Source organism: Chionomys nivalis, chromosome 13 (assembly GCF_950005125.1).
Source record: "Chionomys nivalis chromosome 13, mChiNiv1.1, whole genome shotgun sequence".
NCBI lineage: Eukaryota > Metazoa > Chordata > Mammalia > Rodentia > Cricetidae > Chionomys > Chionomys nivalis.
In genome coordinates, this window is record NC_080098.1 from 20,652,775 (window position 1) to 20,659,004 (window position 6,230).

The window sequence follows — 6,230 nt, forward strand, 5'->3', positions numbered from 1 at the left end:
AACCGGCCCTGATTCAGTTAAGCTGGGCAGCACTTCTGGGCGTCTAGGCATGGTCAAGAAGCACTGAAGCCAAGCTGGCTGTATGAGGGTGAGATTGTGGTTTGCTCAGTGAGTAGGGGCACACAGGTCTTGACTCCTCTCAGGTTTCCTGTACTTGACAGTCCTCAGATGTCAACACGGCTTATATTGATTGTCCCTGCTAGGTCATGCCGCCTATAAAGGGAGTTTGATGCCCAGGAGAAAGGCAATTAATGAAGCCCATCAAACTCAGTGCAACTGGGCCTGCTTTACAGGACTGTAATCCCGTATACTCAGGCTGACACGAGGACCTCAAGTTCAAAGTCAGTCTGGGCAACCTAACGAGGCCCTGCCAAGAAAAAAAACCTTGAGAGTGTAGTTCAGTGGTAGAGTACTTGCCTGGTATGCACAGGCCCCAGGTTTAGTCCATAGTACTAGCAAAAACCAAACTTCCAAGAAAGAAAACAAAAATTAAAAAATTCACTATGGTTCCTGTAATCATGAAGTGATTATGGAAAAGGCTGATGTAGCTTCCATTATTGTGTTTCAGGAATAAAATAGTGTGTACATGGAAATAGATAGGATGTAATGTTTATCATCCAGGTGCGTTTTGCATAGTTTGAAAGTCAAATTATGTAAAATTTGATGTCTAGGATATGTCCCTGGGTTTGGGTCCATCTTGAGAAATAAAACTACAATCGTTTGAACCTTCATGTTTCTGTTTACTAAATGCTAGTTTCTGTTTGTCATAAAGTCAGCAATATAAAAAATCAGGAATGGATATTTCTTAGATGTTAGGTTAATACGGCTTTCTGAGCACTTCAGACAGTTGTGAAATTTGTTGTCCCTCATCCATCTGCAGCTCCCAGGAGCGATGTGTGAAGCGGTGAGACAAGCTGAAGCTCCGGTGGAGACACCAAGCAACACTGCAAGCAGGGAGTAGAGCCAACCTGGGAAAGGGCATGCGGGCTACTGCCAGCAAGGCTGTAGGGTTGGGGCTGCTCAGGCCTTTGGGAGCATCCATCATAACTGCACAGGCTCCAGCGCTGGAGCACAGAGCTACTGGGTGTAATGCTTGTCTGCTGAAGTTTGGTCCGGACTTGGTCTGACCATTCGTTGCTATTTTCCTAGTCCTTTTAGAGTGGACATACACATAATTAAAAATCATCTAATATTTAAAAAAATTTTTTGAAGATTTTCTTTAAAAAGTAGTACTTAGTCTCCCGAGGGCAGAATGCTAAGTGACATTTAGGCAAAGTGTTCATTGAACGTGGTTGGTGACCAGGCACTCTGCAGCTTCCTGGGGCCTGCTAGCAGCTGGAGACCAGGTGTTCAAACAAGCGAGCCTCTGGGGGCCACTGCACATTCCGACCACAAGCTCCACCGCATCTGCATTTAGGCTGTGGAACTTGCTGCTGCTGCTGCTGCACGGTCTGCAGTTTCATGCAGCAGAAGTACTGTGTGTGAGTCCAGCCTTGTATCTGGAAGTCTAAATCCGTGGCTCCTAGCTAACTGGAACCAAGACCCAGATGACAACGTGACACGGTGGCTGGTGTCAGGTGCCTACTGCTAGTCAAGGCAACACGGCCCTCACACCTTCCAAACCTGTCTATCTGCTGATTGGCCTGCAGAGTTAAGTCCATCAGAGTCCATCCTCAACCAGCTCATACTTGGAGAGACCACACTTGAGTATAGAGTGCAGCTTAAGTAAGCTGGTTTGCTAGAGACTGCCATACGAGATGATCCCTATAGGACCAAGCTACAGAGAGTATGTCCATTAGAATTCTTGGTGAAGATGTTTTCAACATAAGAAGATAACGTGTCCATTTCTGCTCCTACCCCCCCTTTTTTAGATTCATTCATTCATTTATTATGTATACAATATTCTGTATATATAGAATACAGTAGCTCAGTCATTCAGTGTGTGGGTTGGGGCTGGAGAGATGGCTCCGTGGTTAAGAACCTGTACTGCTCTTGTAGAGGACCTGAGTTCAGTTGCCAGCATCCCCTTTAGATGGCTCGCAGCCGCCTGTAACTCGAGTTCTAGGAACTCTGACACCGGTGAGCACCAGTTCTCTCACACACATGCCATCACAGATACACACATGTATCAGAAAATAATAAAAAATAAAAATAAAAAAAATAATCTGTTGGGGGCTGGAGAGATGGCTCAGCGGTTAAGAGCATTGCCTGCTCTTCCAAAAGTCCTGAGTTCAATTCCCAGCAACCGCATGGTGGCTCACAACCATCTGTGATGAGATCCGGTGCTCTCTTCTGGCCTGCAGGCAAACATGCAGACAATACTGAGAATACTGTATACATAATAAGTAAATAAATCTTAAAAAAATAAATAAATCTGTTTTAAAAGAAAAGATGGGAGGCCAGAGAGATTGTTCAGTGGTTAAGAGCACACTGGTTGTTCTTCTAGGGGACCCCGGTTCAATTCCCAGCACCCACTTGGCAGCTCACAATTGTCTGTAATTCCAGTGCCAGAGGATCTGATACTTTCACACCAATGCTCATAAAATAGATTTAAGGGCAGTGGTGATGCACGCCTTTAATCCCAGCACTCGGGAGGCAAAGATAGGTGAATCTCTGAGTTCGAGGACAGCCTGGTCTACAGAGCAAGTTCTAGGACAGTCTCCAAAGCTACAGAGAAACCCTGTCTTGAATGACATTAGATGGATAGATGGATAGTAGATAGATAGATAGTAGATAGAGAGTAGATAGATAGATAGTAGATAGATAGAAGATAGATAGATAGTAGATAGATAGATAGATAGCAGATAGATAGCAGATAGATAGTAGATAGATAGATAGTAGATAGATAGTAGATAGATAGATAGTAGATAGATAGTAGATAGAGTTAAAGAAAAGATGGGAATGGAACAAAGGATGTGTCAGGGGTGTCAGGGTCACTTTGGGGAGATTTTTCATTGACTTTAGAGCCCATGCAGTAACCTAAATGCAAAGGCCCCAGGGTAAATGTGTTCCTTATTTTTACATCGCTGGAACCAAATACTAGAGCAAAGTAACTTCAAGGTGAACAGATTAATTTTGGCTCCTGTGGTTGTTTGGTCTCATGCACTTACACAGAGTACTGTGGCAGTAGCAGCCTGTGGTGGAGGATGTTCTTCACTTCTTGGCAGACCGGAAGTAGATAGCAGGACAGGAAGGGAGCAGGGATAGTAACCTCCAAGGGCTCAGCCCCCATGACCTTCTTTCCCACAGCAAGGCCCCACCATCTGTTTCTACAGCCTCACAATATAGTGCCTTCTCTGGGTATGAAGCGCTAAAAACATGAGCCTGGAGCTGTATATGATGGTGGATATGATGGTACACGCCTTTAATCCCAGGATTTAGGAGGTAAAAACAGGAAAATCAGGAGGTCAAGGTCATCTTCAGCTTCATAGTGAGTTCAAGACCAGCCTGAGCTACAAGAAGATCTTGTCTCAGAAGGGTTGAAGGTAGAGAGATGGGTCAGTGGTTAAGAGCACTGGCTGCTCTTTTAGAGGACCCAGGTTCAATTCCCAGCACCTACATGGCAGCTCACAAGTGTAACTTCGGTTTCCAAGGATCCCACACCCTCCTCTGGCCTCTGAGTGTACAGACCATAAGGTGTGCTGCTGTGGGATATTTGATCACAATGCTGAGACCGCATTAATTAATAAAATCAACCTAAGGACAAGAGGTGGAGTCAGCAAGTAATTGACGGAGTAGCCATAGAGAGTAAGAGGAACTCAGGAAAACGGATAGAGAGGCACAGGAAGTAGTGAGGAGGGACTTTGAGTCTAGCAACCTTTTTGTGGAATAGAAGCTCTCTTACTGAGACACCGGCTAAGGAGGAAGGTCAGCTAGTTACACCTTGGCCTCTGAGCTGGCAGGTTTTCACCCCAGCATCTGACTGCTGAGTCTTTATTAGTAAAATTGTAAGATTAGATTTAGTTTACAAGCAACATTGCACAGACGCACACACAGGCAAAATACTCATACACGTAAAAAGTATAGAAAATTAAAAAAATCAACCAAACAAAATACCACAAATCTGTGATGTTTATCAAAACTCTACAGCTCACCCCAAGCTCCAGATCACTTCCGTAAAGACCCGCTTTTCCAAAGCCGCTCAGCTTTGCCCTTTGCTGGGGTCTGTGAGGTAAACACACCTTACAGGAGGGGTGGCATCTCTTGTAGAGCAAGGTTAGAGCTCAAGCCCAGCCTGGTCTACATAGAAATTTCTGAAGGAGAGAGAATGTCTCCCTTTGACGTGTTAGAAATCTCAGTGGTGAAGAAGGCTGTGGTGGCACATGCCTTTGATCCCAATACTTGGGAGGCAGAGGCAGATAGATGTGAGTTCTAGGCCAGCCTGGTCTGCAGAGTGAATTCCAGGACAGCCAGGACTGCACAGAGAAACCCTGTCTCAAAGAAAAAGGGAGAAGACTTCTCAGTGTTGGTGTGAAGTAGGCCTTCAGACATATACAGTCTGGCTAGGACCCCACTTTGCTGATTTGAAAACAACCTTTATACTCGTTTTTACCAAATGCCTGGGAAGTGACATAGGCAACTTTTAAAATACACCTTTCAAATTTTATCAGTTTCCCCCAAATGTCTAAAGAAAACAACTTTTTTTATTTTACTTTATTTTTTTTGGTTTTTCGAGACAGGGTTTCTCTGTGGTTTTGGAGCCTGTCCTGTAACTAGCTCTTGTAGACCAGGCTGGTCTCGAACTCACAGAGATCCACCTGCCTCTGCCTCCCAAGTGTTGGGATTAAAGGCGTGCGCCACCACCGCCCGGCCTGAGAACAACTTTTTGAATAGCTAAATTTAAGCAGTTAAAACCAGTAGAAACTGAAAACACCCCAGATCAAATTGTTCAAGAGTTGTGCACATTGCCTGCTCTTCCAAAGGTCCTGAGTTCAATTCCCAGCAACCACATGGTGGCTCACAACCATCGGTAATGAGGTCTGGTGCCCTCTTCTGGTCTGCAGACATACACACAGACAGAATATTGTGTACATAATAAATAAATAAATAAATAATTAAAAAAAAACAAAAAAACAAAACCAAACCACAGAGAAACCCTGTCTCGAAAAACCAAAAAAAAAAAAAGAGTTGTGCACACCTAAGAGAATTTCATTTCACCGCTCTGGGGATGCATTTCAGTGGGTGGAGCGCTTGCCCAGTGTGCGTGAGGTTCTGGGTTCGATTTCCAGTGGAAGAAACTTGGTGTGTTGGGCATACCTCTAACCCCAGTGCTCGGGAGAGAGAAGCAGGAGGGTCAGCAGTTCAAAGTCAGTCTTAGCTGCAAGTGAATTTGAGGCTAGCCTAGGTGGCCTACGTCCCTGTTTGAAAAGGAAAAAAGAAAAGATGCTCATTACATGAATAAGAAGCTACCTGTAATCAACTCGAAATTGAAGGATTCTGAGAATAGATATGAATGCAGGCCAGGTGATCTGGTGGCAAGTTTCCCTTCTGTTGTTCGTTTTTTTTAAAATTTATTTTTATTCTTTTTTAATTAAAATTTCCACCTGCTCCCCATTTCCCATTTCCCTCCCCCTCCTCCCAAATATTGCCCCCTCCCCCCCTGTTCGTTTTTTTTTTTTTTTTGAAACAGGGTCTGGTTATATAGCTCAGGTTGGCCTGGAACCCCCTATGGTTAGGGAATTCACCCATCCTCAGAATAACTTCCGCTAAAGGTGGCATAAACTGCAGTTTTTTAATTCCTTCTCCTTGCAGTTCCCACTTTACACCAGGTGAGGGCAGTAAGAACCCTATTTCCCAAGTGAAAAAACACAGCCATTCCCACGTAAGTTTGTTTTCCAGGACGCGGGGTCAGGTTCCCGCCAGGAGCTCAGGCTGGAGGGGGGGAAGTTCGGAATTAACAAAGGAATCAACTAGCCCTGGGAACTTTAGCAAACAAGAGTCTTGTCCCAAAGGTCAAGGCCGAAGAGCAGGCTAATGAACTAATCTCTGCAACCCGAAAACCGGAAGTAGCTATGTGGTTACTTGTTTTTCTTTCTTGGACTATGAACTGTCACCAAATTATAAAATGAAAGCATTTAAGAAGTAATAACATGCTTATGAAGAAGCAATCTATAAGGAACGCTCTACACTAAAGAAATCAGACAGATTGAGATTATGAGTAGTGGGTGAATTTCAAAGAGATTTTAGAAAAAGAGTTTTTAGCTATGTAAGATATTTTATGTAATAGTGGG